Below are 16642 nucleotides of genomic sequence, written 5' to 3'. Positions count from 1 at the left end.
ATATAAATAACCATAGCTAAAATGTAACTTCTATTCAAGGAGATGAAAACGTGAGAGCAGTCTAGTGTTAATGGCCTTTTTCACCCTTGAGCATGAGATAGTACTGCAGTTATATATTTTTTTTCCTCCTTGTTGGCACAGACAGCTGACTGCACTGGGGATGACGTGGCTTTGTGGATGGGCATGATGAAGTTGTCTTGTGTCCACCAGCGCAGGTGATGCCTGGTCTTGTCAGTCTCCCTTTTTCCTCATGTTCTGTAAAATCTGTGTCCAGTTGCATAGTTTGGGAGTGAAAAGTAAGGGATGCTATTTTAGACATCTCTTCTCTCGTTATGAACACTGCCAGGTTGTAGTCATCCTATTTATAGTAGCCAGAGGCACTACTTTGCCTGTTGCTGTAGAAAAGGTATGGGTTCTGAACTTGTGGTGAGAGCTCTTCCTGACCCTGTAGACCTCCTCCTGAGGATGACTTCTATGTAAGGAGGTGAAATTCATGGACAGGTTGTTATAGGTGAAGTAAAAGAAGCTTCATTCCAAACTGGGCATAAGATTATTGGTTATTTTATCAAGCTTAAGTTTGTGATGGCATAAACTGGCAATGTGGCTCTTGAGCTTGTTGCTTTTTTTCTTAGCCCTCAGCTCCAACAGCAGCTGTTTCCTAGGGCAGTGCCTCAGGTCAGGCAGACTTTCCTAGCTCAGTCAGTATCCCTTTTTGGTTTGGTGCCTTTTCGAACATATGTCTCTGATTTCTGAGTCCTCATTCTTTCTGAGAACTGCCCAGTGTTAGGCCTTGCCTTATGCCAAGGAGGTAGCACTCTAAAGTCTGCCTTATCTTTTGCTTGTTCTGCTGGCAGCCTTGACACCCTGTTCCTTAAAGGGCTATGTTCAGGCCAATAAAACTTTATAAAAGGAAGAACTTGCTGTTACTGTTGTATTAGCTCCAGCACAGAAGCTTCTGAGCTGTGTTGTGTACAGAATATTTCGATAAGGATTCCCTGGGAAAAAGATGGCTATGTCATATTGATGGCCAATTTATTCCACATCCCTAAGGACTGCATTTTCTAGTGACTGTTAATGTATTCCACTTAAGGAACTTTCGGAATATAATCGCAGACTGAGTGTAAATGTATGAAGGTACTTGAAAATTAGGAGATTATAGAATCTATTGCTTTGAATGCTACTTAAAGCAGATCATGTTATTTCACACCATTTTCAGTTTATGTATGGTAAATATTCAGTCAGGTAACCGCTTAAACAGAAGAAATGTCAGCGAATAATCATGGATCTGTCAAATTTGCACCAGAGAGGAAGGTGAGGTTTTCTTTCTGCTTAAATCAAGGTAAAGAAGGGAGAACTGCCACAGTGTTGGTGTGCTCAGTGAGTACACTGTTTGGAGAAATGAGTGGCTGCAGATAGATCCATTTCATTGTGTTTTGTGTGCAATGATCTCTGAGAAAAAGAGCAAAAAGAAAGAACAAAAATAGTGCCGTCTTTCAAAAATGTATGTTCAATTAAAGACTGACTAATACTGAGGGAAAACTTGCAGGTATATCAGTTTTGCAGGATTTGCCTCTGGAGAGGTCATGAAATAGTCATTTTTGAAGACAGTTTTCATTCATGTTTGTGCATCTCAAAGATGCCACCAATTGGAGAACAACAAGCCTGTCAAAGCAATGAAAACCCGCTTTAATCCACTCAAAGGTTAGTTAGTATGCTTTCCAAGAATGACTGATGTTGTTTGATGGGCAGAGGATAAATCTTGCTAATGACCTTTTGTGTCTTGATTGAATGTGAAAAATGGCTACATTTGTTTTATTTAAATCAAGGCATATATATCTGATGTTTGATCATTAACATCCTCAAGCGTACAGATATAACAAATCCCACAAAAGAATGATGGAAAACTTGTACAAATATGTAATCATTTATTTGAGGTTGTCTTAATCTCAACCTGGTGACAAAATCCATGGACTCAGCCCTTGAGCCCAGAGAAGATTGCTTTTTATTACTCCTGATTATGAAGTTAACTTTTTAAATCCCAGATGATGTTTTTAGGAAAAATGATCAGGGAACCATTTTAGTGGTTTATTCTTTTCTTTCTACATCCCATGAAGGCAACTGTTCTACTTGCATTTCCTTCACATCTGAAAAGAAGTGCTTGGATACCATAGGCAGGTGAACATTCTTCAGGATATGTTGGTTTCTAGGTGTGTAAACCTATGTCCTGTATAAGGAGCTTTGAGTTTTGAGATGTGTGTGAGGAAAATGCCTCTCTGTCAGCCACCTTTTTTTCTTTTAGCTCTCAGAATGAATAGGATCCACTGTTGAGACAGTGTAGATTATACAGCAAGACTTATGTCAGCCAGTATTTGATGGCTTTAGGTCTCTGTCATACAATTAAGGCAGGTATGAATGCATAGCTTCACACTTCCTGTTTATAAATCTGTAGAGCTGCAAGTAGCTGCTAAAATTCACAGAGCAGTAATTATTTCACAACTCTGGCATTCACTTCTGATGCTTGTTTTGGGAGGATACCTCAGTAGTCTCTGCTGAGCATGTGCTGCAATGCACAAGTGACTCGGGGAATTCTACTTCCACGAACTGGTGAAATGAGGCTGCTGTTAGAGGACCGGTTATTTATCTCTAATTCTTCATCTGTTAAGTTGCAGTGACCACTTTCTCTTCTTTCACTTCAGGTTCCAAGTTTAGAGAAGTGTACTCAGTGGTTTTCAACCTCTTCTTACTTATAACTGCTCAAGTTATTTCCTATTGGAAATGAGGAACATTTGTATAGTGAACTTAAGTCAACTAACAGTAAGTTTCCTTTCCTGAGATGCCTTTTGTGGTCTTCAGAAGTTCTTCATGAAATACCGGTTGAAAACTTACAAACTGGAGGAAAATGTTGCCTTCTGCTTAGGCTTCTGTGAGTGCTGTGGTCCTGACGGAGCTGACTGCGTGCCTCCTGGTAGGTTTTTAGTAATTCTTAGATGGTGCCCAAGTCCATCTGTACCAAGTGGGGCAATAACTTGGTAAGTGCTCAAATGCTGTATGTGCAGGAATAAAACGGGGTTTGGGAATGTAGGCATCTCATAAACAAGAAACAGTTGAACATCTTAAAGCAAAAAGACCTCAAAACCTTGAAATATGATTCAGTAAATGTTGGGAGTCCTCTGGTTTCTCACTTCAGCAGGTGAATTGTGTCTCTACATTATAGTAGTCTCATAGTATTAGATGCATTTTTGTCCTGTAAGCATGGTACTAGAGATTTGAATCAAAGTGGTCAGGAAAGCTGCCAAATGAGCGTAAATATATAATATTCCAGCCATGGTGGCTGGAAGTTAAAGGGTAAGCTGAACAAATCCTCATTTTGAGTGTTAAACATCTTGATAGAGGCTAAAAGTACACTATCAGGCTATTATATACACAATCTATTTTCTTCTATTGATGTAGACTAAAGTTGAGTACTCAAAACATGTATTTGCTTTATAGATTATATGCCTATATATCTCACAGCTCATACAACTGTTGCTTGTCTTGCTTTATTTCCTGTGTTTTAATCACTGAAGTCATTATTTTCATGGGCACCTCTTTCTAATCACTTCCTAGTTTTTACTCCTGGCTTTTTGTTTTTATTATTAAATATCCATACCGGTTTGAGTTCAGTGTTGACCCACGTTCAAGCACAAGGTTGACTGGGTGACCTCCTGAGATACTTTCCAACCAAATAGATTCTATGAAATATTTCTGTTCATCTTGAATTTTGTAAAGCCTTGTTTTTGTGAAATACAACATCAGGGTCCTAAATCTACCTGACAGTGTTCTACAGAGAAAATAAAATAAGACAAAAATAGAAACTAGGAAGCTTTTCAAAATGATGTGGAGCATCTCTAATGAAATGTGAAAGGGGGGAGAAAAAGAGGGGGCTGCTTGAGTCCTGTTGTACTTGACTTATAACACCATCAGGCTTTCTGGCTGCTGGCACTGTGGGAGAAATGAGTAAAACAACCCTCACCCCCTTTCTTCTGCTAAAAGGGAAGTCAGCCTACTGTCTCACTTCAGAAAATCAGTAAAGCATTCGGTTCCTTAGTACTAAAACAAAAATCACAGTCAAAAAAATGGGCCTGTGAAGGGATGACAAGCTTTGTGAGAATAAAAAAGAACATAGCAAGTGATGTGATTAGGTGAGGCATGATACGTCTATTTAATTCTCTAAATCAAGATTATTATAAAAGTGCTGCTTTGTGATAGAGCTGATTATTATGTTTCTGTATTTGAAAAAAAAAACAACCCCAAATGTTACTAATGTCTGTAATTTAACAGAGTATCTTCTGAAAATTGAGTATATTTTTGGTTAGGTTGTGAATTTCTACCTTGGTTCTAAATAATTTGGTATATGAGGAGTGCCAAGTAGGTCTAATGAGTTGTATGTGCTTGAGCTCTTATGGCATCTGGATGACTTAGCTACTAATTATTTTTAAAATAATCCTGTTTGGTTTTTTTCATCCAAGAAGTTCCAAATACAGTGAGCATACAGAAAAGGGAGGGAGGAGGGGATAGAGCAAGTGTTGCATTTTCAAATACCATAACTGTTTTTGTCCACTGACTTAAGTTTTGTAACCCAGCGGTACCCAGTTCGGTTTTTTAAGGCCTCCTGGGTTATTTAACAGTAGTCTGTTAATTGTAAAGATTTGCTCAATGAGGAGCTGTGCATCCACTTGAGTCCTGCTGGGCCAGGTAGGTGCTGTGTTCCTCCTTGGGTTGGGAGCTGTGGTCTTATTTTACTGCCACTGCCTGAGGGAATGCACCAAGAAATGCTGGTGTCTCACTATGGAACCTTAGAGTTGGGTACTTCTGGACACCTATGAAGTGGTGTTCTTCACTAGTAGACGAGTGAGTCTTTCTCTGCCTGCCCTTGACTGTTAAGTTTTTGCCTTCGTAATGAGTCTGGTGTTTGCTATCCACCCTGTTGCTGTGCCCTTGGTATCTATCAGTACTGAACTGTTTGGTGGTAACTTACAGAATTATTTTGAATAACATGTGGGACTTAGTATTCAGTGGAGGCTACTCGGGAGCACACAGCATATGATCTGAACTGCCCAACCTCTCTTCAGGTGAGCTCCAGTTGGTGCCGTTAACTGCTAGCTGTGTTCTACAAGGACATGCAGTGGAAAGTGTGCTGAACGTTACATGCAGGTCATCAAGTTCTGCATGCGTGTTTTCAGAACTGCATTTTACAGTCTAGTCTTTTGATATTGTTCATAATAAAGCTGATGATTTTCTAGTTGAAGCTCCTTTATAGGAAAGAAAGTTCTGGAGGTTAGTTCTAAATAGTCTGAATTACTGTGAATGTCCATGTGATATTTTGCAGTATTGAAGAACTACAAAAAGCATCTTTAACATTTAATTTTCATATGAAAAAGTCATTTACATAATGAGACAATGAAGCTTTTGGGCAAAGATGAATGTAAAAGAAAAATCCATTAAGGTAGATTCTGCCTAAGAGTTTGAAAGGGTCTAATTCACAAACTTTGAATACTATATTATTGCTAGCACTTACTGGCATAAAAATACCTTGCTTGCCTAAAGAGTGGCAAAGTCCTAATGCACTTTCTCTTTTGTGATTTCATCAGGGACATCTTACTTTTGTTAGTGAGGACTGTGTCTGTGTAGCTTTAGTGTTTTCAGCTTAGCTGGGTAATAATACTTAGCATTTCTTTTTTACATATAAATTTTAACACCTCTGAGAAGTGGTTTTTTTAATGAGCTTGTGTTTACAGTTGAGCAGGGTTAGGTAATCCTTGTAGGCAGGGATGCGTTTGGAAAGAGTGCATCTCTTAGCTGCAGTTTCATAAAATTGGTGTAAAAGCTCTTCTGGATTTCTGATTCTTAATGGATGTGAGCTGAGTTCAGGTCTTGGTTTGAAGCAAAATGTGTCTGCCTACACTTCGTAGGGGTTCACCAAATCTGTTTAAAAACTGCTGCAGTCACAGCATTTTCCTGTGTAGACCAGTAAGTCATTCACTATAATGAAAATACAAAAAAATTTCCTTCATGATTTTAGTGTAATACGGACACGTGGCTGAGCTTTAGGAGCTAGAGGAGTGTGTTTCTTGGTTAAATAATCTAATAGATTAGTAGAGTTATTAAAAGAAAAAAAAGTAATTTTGTTATGATTTGCAACAAGGTTTTTATTTAGTTTTGAGGCAAAATAGGACATGCCTGAGAAAGGTTTGGACAAATGATAATCAAGGCAGTTTGGGATGAGCAGGGTTTATTTGCCATTGTATGCATAACTTAACTTAAAATGGCGCAAGTGCCGAAATAGTTACTTACCTGAATCATTGCCGCCACTGAAGTGATTAGCTATCACAGGTAGGGCGACTTGGCATATCCAGTGACATGCGGGGATCTCTAGGGTGTTTACATCCTTCTCTCCCTTCTCCTTTTAGTCTGTCTCAACAATAATGAGCCTCATCACATGGAAATATGCTGGTAAGGCTAGAAGCTTATTGTGCATGGTGTGTGGTGGATTTGGGGCAAAATAATACTCTCTTTTCTCGAATAGTATTCATAAGATGCATAGGTTAATGTGTTCACTAATGCATTAAGGTGCAATGCACTGCAAACTATCCAGAGATTCTGGTACACGGATGCTGTTGAAACTAACAGGGCGGCCTCTTACTCATAATGGGTATTTCTGGACAAACTGAAGAGGTGGGCAGAAATATCATCTGGCTTTATGCATTGCCATACACTTGTTTTTAAACAGCCAGTGAGATATCCTGTACGTTAAAAGGGATTTGAGTTCTCTTCTAGTCGGGTTCTCCACAGATGCGTGTCATGAGCCACGAGGAAAGGAGCATAGAACTAGTCTGGAGTGAGGCAGCCACATCAGTCATCAGTGCCACACATGCTTCTAACCAGCAACTACAAAGGAAAATGCAAGGATACTTTTCAGTGTCTTGTAAAACATTTATTTTAATGATTATTATAAAGGAGAAACCCTGTAGAATTTCTCATAGAGTCTGAATTGGACCCAGAAGTTATGAGAGACAGTGTCACCAGGCCAGAAGAAGAGATAATTGCATTCTGTATAAAAATGTATTCTTCATTCTTTAACAATAAAACCTATTAAAGCCCTTTTGAATTCTTCCTCACAAGCCGTGTTTTTTATTCATTGTATCTTGTCTTTTTGTGAGCCGGTCTTTCAGTTGTCATCTACTCATATGATTTAATTTCATGTCAAGTATTTAATATAGAATGGATACTTATATTTCTTTTGTGTTTTGAATTGATGTTCCTTATCTTAATTTATAGTGGTAGTGGGAATGCTCAGGCTTTGTCCTGTGGCAGGCTGCTTTGGCAGCAAGTCATGAACTGAAATGCTTTAACAGGTATACACTACTGTCTCAGTGGAACTCCACAACAAACGGTTGTCTTAATTGATCAGTTTTACCATTCTAGTTTGGAATTTTTTTCTTTTAAAATTCCAAAACCTTGAATGAAAAAAATGTGGGAGAAACTTAGAAACCTGAGCAGAACAGGAGGTGCCAGATTTAATGACTGTGGATGTAGAGGAAAAGAACTGAAAGTATTGGGAGAGTAATTATGACAACTTCAGTTTTGCAGATTGAATTTGTTCTAAAAATGGACTGGAATATGGTATCATGACTCTATTTTGGGCTGAAGAAGCACTGCCTTTCAATCCACGTTTCTTCTTGTTAGGTGTTATCCAGAAAGAAAATCTTACTCTGCACTGGAAATTTCCTAGTCTTGTAAAGAAGATTTTTACCACGTTTTCCCTAACAATGTGATACAGTTGAATTCTGGATTTTAGTTTAAAAATTAGAAAAGTCGATTTGCACTTCACATAGCTGAAGCTGCATTGCTTTAAGGAGAAGCAGCAGTTAGTGCAGTCACTGTAGCCTGCTCTGCTTTCTGTGAGGATGTGAACGAATGTTGTTATCAGTGAAAAATAATAGAAGAACTTTTTCATCCCTGTTTTCCAATCCTCCAGCTAACAGCATCATTTTTCTTTACCTAAAGAATTATAATCACTTTTTTTGCCACTAAGAAATTCCCCACTTTTTTGTTACCTGCAATTCAGCATTGTCTTCTAATCACCTTGCTTAAAGAATAGTTGTGTAACTGTCTTGTGTAAACTAATCGTATTCTTTCAATAAGGAGTAGATTGCAATGTAGATAGGTTAAAGGAGGAAGGAACCATAATATATGCTAATTCTAATGTAGAACACAGGCTAAATATCTGCAGAAGCATTGGTATTACAAGAATAGAGGTTAAAAAGCAGAATATAAGATATTTCCTAAATATATCTTCATGCAAAACATTCATAGTTTGTTACGTAGAGGTACTGCTTCTAATAGAGACGGTAATGTCCTTGAGGATATCTTCTGAGTCTCTTCAGGGATTCAGGGAGAGATTCCAACTGCTGACACTTAACACGCTTTAGTGTTAAGTCGTTCTGATACCTTTTCAGTTTCTGTGAAACAATGGACAGTGTGTTTATATGAAACTCTGCAATTTGAGTCATCACATCAACCTAAACTGGTCAGCAGCAGTAAAATGACTGTAAGGTTGTTTCCCAAACAGCTGTTACACAGTGTATCTAAATAGGCTTGTGTATTCTTCTGAATGTAGGACCTTAGGAATAGTATACAGCTAGTGATGAATGTTTCTAGAGATAAATTTTGTAACAGAGCACTGATACACTTAAAGCTAGTGTGGTGTCTTTCAGGATAGTGCTTCAAAATGTTAGTCCTTGGATGTTAGTGGAGATTTCCATTGGTTGAAGGTGCAGCAGTGGAAATGGAGTTTGGAAATAATGCTGCTGATTGTTTGCTGTTGTCTGTTAAATAAATCTCTGATTCAGTTCTTGGTGTTCTACCAAACATGGAATAGGGTCCTGGAATGAACTGTATGTTTTTGTTTTATTTCTTGACCATATAGACTACTGTCTCTATTTGTGATTCTGCTTTGAGTTGTAAGCCATTCACAGATTGTGTAGCAGAGTGGTAGTTATGTGTTTATAACAGTCTAACAGAAGACATTAATTTGTGACCTGACACTAAAATACTTCACATTGCATTTGTGTTTAAGATTTATATAAACAGATGTATTGAGAATAGGAAGGCCTGGAATACAGAGCCTTTTGTTGTAGTCCATCAGCTGTGTGTATATATATGTATGTGCAATGTGTTTGTGCCAAAACACTTGACTTCCAAGTGAGTAATATTTTTCTTCTAACTTCAGAAATTAAGATTTAGCAGTGTACAAATATTATCTGATTCTATTATTATTCTTGTCATTGTATTTAAGTACTATGCTTAACTAGAGTCGGCTCTTTTGGCTGCCAGAGACTAATGCTTGAGTAAATCTATACTGCAATTGTGAATTAGAACTCCTTGACTTTGTCCTCACTACAGGCTATGGGAAACACAACCTTCCCATACAGAAGTTTCAGATTGTATTCAACTTTCAGGCTTAGACTATGTTTTTTTAGTTAAAGAACAATTCATATCATAGCTACATTTAGTATTTTTGGCACTCTTGGGAGACAGGATATGAAGTATTTGTTGTATTACAGTTTATTTTGTAGCAAGGTCCATATGTAATGGTTACATTTACATAGTTGGCATATGCTATTGCCTTTTATTTTAATAGGCTGTTTATTTCTTGGAAATGAGTTAGATAATGTAATTTTGTGTATCTTAACAGCATAAACATCTAGATGATTCTCATGGTGGTAATACGGTGGAAGAAGCTTTTCTGAGTTGTGACAGAAACTGTTTTGCTCACCTATGACAGTACAAACTTTCACGGTATTTGGCAGGAAAACTGACGAAAGGACAGCTTAGAAGAGCAGATTCTTGTCTCTAAATTGGACTAAATATCAATTCTAAATACTGAGAAGATTGAGAGCTAAAACCATCATCCTAGGAAATCATGTACAAACTACGTAAGCTATGAAGAAGCATCAGAAGAAAATAGTAGTGGAAAAAAAAAAGAAGAAGAAATGAAGAGGTTTGAATCTGGGCAAAGAGTGATGTCTGTGATCAGGTGTAGGCAGGCATCCCAGACTGGGTTGCTTGCTTTCAGAGCTTCCCTAACTTCTCATTCGTATTTGTCTTTTGAAGGGAGCTCAGGGTTCTTGGTGCTGTTGCTGCAGGATGTACCTTTCCTGTGACTTTCTGTACTGTTTCACGCCTGGCTTTGCTGGTCAGTTAGCTGAGTGTGTTCTCCAGGGTCAGCAATAATTTATTCAGAGCATCTAGAGCAGTAACAGCACCTCATCTTGGCAGAAGAGCTAAGTGCTCTGGCAGGGCTCCGTGGGCAGGAAAGGTGGCACCTTGTGATTAATCAGGGCTAGAAATCACAGTCACTGAGAACGAGTTTACCAGTTCTTTAATTGATAAGAGCAATTACTTTTGTCCCTAATCTGCAGTCTGTTGCACTTACATTTGCGATTGTACACACGGTAAAAGTTATTTTAATGATATGCAGAGGTTTCTGAATTTTCAGTTTCTTTCAGGCTGCTTCTGTGGCTTACAGGGTTGGACTGGTAAGCATATAAAACCAGGCTGCTTTAATTTCTTTCTGAGGATATAAAATATAGCCAGTAAGATTTAAGTGTTCAGATGGTGGGAGGATTATTTCACTGTTGGGGCTATTATGGAGCAATTCCTTTCCATGCTAGTCTTATGGGGAGGGTTGTCACAGAACCTGTACTCATCAGCTTTGCTTGAAGCAAACACAATCCCAATAGCAATGCGACAGCGTGTGCCCTGATGGACTTTACAGATGGATAAAACAGGCTGGTGATACTTACTGGCATTCTTTTTGAGGATGGTAACTGTGAGAAGTAAGCTCTTTGGAGATTAAAAGCATCACATAAATGCTAAGTATTCATGTTACAGATAATTGGCAAATCCTATTGTAATAACTAAATCTTCTTCTGTCTCCTCACACAAGATGTTAAACCTTTGATATGCATTATGGTTCGGCCTAATATGAGGATGAGCCACTACTACCAAACCCCAAAGAATAGACTGGAGGAAAAAAATACAACTGGATTGAATAATTTGATTTGTTTTAGTTTGGGTTTTTTTTTTTCCAAAATACCAAAACCATGTTGCTCTTATCCTTAAATTCCTGTTACTGATAAATGTCATGTCAAGACCTTTAAGTCTTTAGTGAGATGCGCTGTGTAATTTGAATGGTGCCATTTTTGATACTCTGCTTATGAAAGATTCCTTAAGAGTGGATTAACTTTTTGCATTAGGGGAGGCAGGATTTTTTTGGCTTTGTTTTCCCCCAGAATATTCTCCAGTGGATTCCTTTTTGGCAGCCATGGGTGGGTGTGGAGGTTTTCTTTCTAGTCAGAGCTGGTTCATTTATCTCAATTGTATTTTGCAATTTGTTCTTCCTATTTGGGGTTGTTCCCAAGCATGCTTTATGTTCCCTTGCACATTTTTGCCTTTTTGAAGCTTTTTAGTAATTGCTTTGGTTCTTGACAACTGCAGAACCGCAGCCATTAAGTCACAATAAAGACTAATGAAAAAAGTAATAAAATTTCCATGTATAACTAGGATGAAGATTCCTGTGGGAAATATTGAGCGAGTGATTACAGGGAAGATAATTGTCTGGATAGAGAATTATATGTCCTGTGAGTTTGATATTGAACCTGTAAAATTGTCACTTAAAAATCAAAATATTAGAATTCTTAAAACCTGAGCTGAAAGTCAGGAGGAGTTTGAGGTGGGTGAAGTTTGTTTTCTGAAGGATGGTCAAGTTGTCTGTTCTATTAAAATTCAGGGTTGGTTATTTTTGGTAAAGATTAAGTGCAACGTTATGCTCATGGTGGCAAATTACCGCTTGCTTTGTATACTTGAGATCTGCAGGGCTGGTGGTCTGCTTTTGGTTTTGTTTTTGTGGGGTTTTTAAGGACCTGATGTAGCAAGCTGGTTTACATCCAGTAGTGACATTGGGAATTCAAATTCTATGTGTGTGTTTGTAGAATGTTGTGGGCATTTGGATGCTTCCAATTCTGAGGAAAAGTACCAGCCTACTAGATAAGATACTTTACTCCGATGAGCTCGAAGTTTCTTGACCCTTCACCTTAAATGAACTTTTTATCCTCTGTTTTTTTCTTCCTGCTTATGCAGTAATTAGTTTCCTGTTTTGATTTTCAACATTGTCGCTACATTGTGCTCTTTTACGTTGGCTTTTCTCTTTCTTTTTTGGCTGGCCACCTTTATACTAGAATAAATGATTTCCTTTCGTGTAGCCAAATAAAATATCTTTAAGCTTTTGAGACAAAGATTTTATCAGCTTTTTAGTGCTGTTACTGCTATTCATACTAATGGAAGTGATGATATGCATGTTTCTTTTGTGGTTCTGGTGTAAATAGAGGCTATGAAACCACTGATTTGTTTTCAGCAGTCACTGCTTTCTCTAATAAGATGAAAAGAAAGAAAACGGGTATGTGCATTGTGTCTATGTCCAGTTAGTTATAGATTATGTAAACTGGCTCTCAGTTTATACTAGCACTGGCAGATTAACTCCACCTACCCTCAGTTAAACTATTGGGATTCTGTCCCTTTTACTGATTAAAGCAGCTTCTTAGTAGTAGCTTATAGTACTTTTACAGAGTAGCTTAGGTCATTTAACAAACATCTGTCTGATGCAGACGAGAATTTATATTCATTTTAGTGTTGAGACAATTAAGACATGGAGAGGTTTAAGTGCCTCTCGCCTGAATGTCTTGGGCAGTATTAAGAGTTCAAGTGCTGTGCATTCTTACCCTTTCCTACAACAGACAACTGTATGCTTTTGAGAACTGCAGTTTGTATCTCATTCAGTATCACCACAGCATTTTACATAATTGCGCCTGCATTTTGGTGAGTAGAGGAAGAAGCATTGTAAAGGAATGTATTTTTGTGGCTGGTCTGACTTTCCTAATAAATACTAAATAGGAATTTAAAATGCGTTTATTGTGCTTGCTCTCACTGTGCATGTCACAGGGAAGGTATATAGTAATTATGTTATACAAGCTGTAATAAATCCATTAAGCCTGACTAACCACTTCTTTTAACATTTAGACAAGTTCCCTTCAAAATGAGTATGTTTCTTGTAATGCTCAACATTCACATGTGGACTGTTGCATCTCAAAGCACCTTTAAGAAGGTGTTGCTTCTCTCCAGTGCATCTGTAAATCTTTACACTTCTTTTGCAAGGGCGTTGGAGAGCAGCCATATGCTGAAAGATGGGAAGATAAGTTTCTCTGTTAGTCCTCACTTCAGGTGCAGGTTAGTTACTGGGGACAAGTGGAGACTGTAGTGCATGGCAGTTACATTCTTGGCCTCAATAGTGTTTCTAGTGTTGCATCATTTAAAAAAAGGAGTAAATTAAGGAAGTTTTAAACTACTTTCTTACAGTATTTGAATAAAGCGTAGTATTGAGGTGATCTATACAAACCGTAGTTTGGATGCATTAGTCTCTAAGGAAGTATGACAGAGTGTAGGTACTTCGATTAGTGAGGAATTGGCTTAGATGTAACAATTCTCCGCTATTTTTCTAAATCAGGAGGTGAACAAGCAAAAGTACCAATATTAGGTGTATTTAGTTATGTAGCCATATTTTTATGATGACTCTTCATAAATTTCTCTAGCAGTCTTGTAACAGCAGAGTAACTTTTGCTGAGACAGGTATTTGCTTCCCAGCTTGCTGAGTTTTGCATTGGTGTTTGTTGTATAAGGTTGTCCTGGGCTTTTCAGTATGACCTTTGTCTTGAAGTGACAGAGGTTGTGTTGTACCTTGAACCATGCATTACTCACAATGCATTTTAAAACTTTCCAAGCTAAAGACAAGAAGGTTGGGTGAGATTAGTGCTACGGTATGTGAAAAGAAAATAAAATGAATAGAGAATGTGTCTTCAAAACTTGCCAAAACTCGATTGTAAGGGTTGATTTCCTCCAGCTTAGTTTAGTTAACCAGAACTTAAGGTACCTCTAAAGCTGTTACTTCAGCAAATGGCTAAGCAATAAGAATAGTATCTGCTGCTTGAAGAGAAACTGTGATACATCAGTTATGGTTTTATGTACACTCTTTGGGCTACAGTTTTTATACAAAACAGGCTTTGTATTTGAGAGTAGTTGACTGAGCACATGTAAACACTGCAGAGAAGCAGACAGTAATTTCTGCAGATAATTAACCCTGGTTTTACACACTCCTCTTAGTTTGAAGGAGGCGGAGCGCAGTAACTTCAGGGGTGTTGCCTGCCTTCCTTTTTCAAATGGAATATGCTATCTAAAGCCCAGAATGTGGGTATCTAACATTAGGCTTCTACATAAATGTAGCATACTTTTTTCTGAGACAGATTCCCTGCAGCTCCCATTTATTATATCAGTGACACAGCTGGTGGGGATCCCCTCTGAAATTCAGGTCGGTTTTATATGTGTGGCAAAATAAGGTTTAAGTCTAGAGTTAGACGTCTAGGCATGCATAATTTGAGCTTCAGTACAGTCTTGTCCTAACAAGAAAATTCTGGGATGACTTGGTGATAAACGTGTGGAGTGAAAGCAGTGCAGAGAGGGCAGCTCCCAGCACGGGACTGTTTTGGAAGGCACTATGCAAACCATCGCTTGAACAGATATGAATTTTAAAGAAATAGTAGAGTCATAAATCCATATAAACAGTATTAAGTGTAAGTAACACCATTAAACTAAAAACATCCTCAGCAGTTGAATGAGCTGAAGGTTTATTAGAATTACTTTCAGTGGTGGTGACATTTTTAGCTGAGGTTGCATGGTTTCATTTAAACATTATTAAACAAACTGGGGCTTGAATATTCCCTGGAGGGCTGGATGCAGCACTAATCTTCAGTTAAACTGTCTTTAACTTTATTGGAAACCATCCAGCTAACATAGCATTGAGGAGGTTTGTGTAAGTACAGTTACCTAGACGGAATGGCACAGTCTGTGACTATTCCTTTTAAGGAAAAGACCATTTGTTTCAGTGGTGGTTTTTGGAATTGGGCAGATATGTTTCGAAGAATTAAAATACAGTAGCTAAATACTGAAGCTTGTTTTTATTCTTTTGAATTAGAACCTTACAGTAAAAAGTTAGCTTCTGTAGTCTTGAGGTGTGAAGAATTAGGTGTGCAGTTCCAGTTGTGTTGCTTTCTCTGCAGGAACATTGAGGTTGCGCCACCTGTTATTGGTAGGAGTGATGTGGAGATGGTTTTTGCTCTGACTACTATAAACTTATTTTGGGAAGTCTTAAGTGTTCTGTTTTTCAGTGTCAGATTATGAATGCAGCAACAGTGTATCCAGTAGCGTAATGTCTGCTTGTATGTGTCGTGAAAGCAGCTTGTGAATGGTCTCTGAGGTGTTTGTGGACAACTGGCTCCTGAAAGTATTTAGTAAAACTATTCCTTTGGAAAAAATGAGTATACTCACTTAAGTCAGTGTAGGAAATGGGCTGTTAACTACATTTGCCTCAAAAGATAGGATTAAAAATACCTCCATGAGCATAGAATTTGTGGAATTGAGGGGAAAACAACATAGCTTGTGGGTATATCAGTGCTCCAATTGTTAACATTATTATAGTCATAGATGTATTGCTTCTGGAAATGTTACTTTTGTAATTTAAGACTTAGTTTTATTTCCTCTCACCAAGCCATCATGTTCTGTGTCTATGTTGAATAATTGGTACTTTGGTGTTGGGATTCTGTATTCAGATATTTTATTTATCTTCCTGACTCATATTAAACATTGATAATATCTTTGATTTATACTCTGCTCATTTCAGTAGTACTTTCATGTGCCTGGATCTAAAATGTATAATGAACTTATTTTTACAAAGCTTTACAGATGATTTTAAATGGCCAACATCAATCATTTTAATATGTCCTGGGGAAAGAATGGAAGTAATTACCTTTCCTGTAATTCCATGACCTGTTTTGTAGATTCTGCCAGCGAACAATGATATTAAGTGGTCTCTAGCACTGATAACTTGCTTTTGAAATTTAACATGGACTAGTGGTACCAGCTTATCATCTGCAATTAAACGACATACGGACAGTTCTTTTTGAGGCTTTGGTTGACAAGTCTTCCCAACCTTCTCCTCACCTTCAGCAGCAGTCCAGTCCCTTCTGTGGTACATATGTAGGTATGGAATTTTCCTATTCTTGAACACTGCCTGAACTACACACTTGGCAGTCGTAGCTGGAAGGAAGTACCGATGGCTGCTGCCTGTTGTGTGTTCCCAGGATGTAGTTGCTCCAAGTTTCCTCACTCTGCTTGTTATCTTTACTCAGTACAGTGAGACCTATTTGCCTGGAGTAGAGGCCTTCACTGCCCTGTGAAACTGGAAAACTGCAACTCTACCAAGGCTGAACTAATTCATTGCTCTTAGTTGCACCAGAGTTTGGCACAAGGAATACTGCTCTGTGTATTCTTCACCAGAGAGGTGGTTGCGTTTCAGTGACTACTAGAAACGTGTAACTTGTTTTGTGCACTGAAGGATGGAGTAGTAATATGGTCTGCAGTTAAGGCTGTCATATTGGAAATTACTTTGATTTCTGTTAATACAGGTAAATCTCATAAAGGAATGGCCAGTAAA

At 38.0% G+C, this 16642-nt stretch overlaps 1 protein-coding gene and 1 long non-coding RNA gene across 6 annotated transcripts in view; both read left to right on the top strand.

The window, feature by feature from the left end:
* Nucleotides 1-16642, top strand: part of USP32 (ubiquitin specific peptidase 32) — a 73974-nt gene that overhangs the window by 2568 nt on the left and 54764 nt on the right. The gene's annotated exons all lie outside the window — the stretch shown is intronic.
* Nucleotides 742-15266, top strand: LOC115602057. Its single transcript, XR_003989583.1, has 3 exons — nt 742-753; nt 6103-6105; nt 14758-15266. It is a non-coding gene; the product is annotated as an uncharacterized LOC115602057 (long non-coding RNA).

The sequence above is a fragment of the Strigops habroptila genome (genome assembly GCF_004027225.2).
Source record: "Strigops habroptila isolate Jane chromosome 13 unlocalized genomic scaffold, bStrHab1.2.pri S16, whole genome shotgun sequence".
Classification (NCBI taxonomy): Eukaryota; Metazoa; Chordata; class Aves; order Psittaciformes; family Psittacidae; genus Strigops; species Strigops habroptila.
Note: the sequence above shows the minus strand (reverse complement) of the source record. Positions and strands in the feature narration are given on the sequence as shown.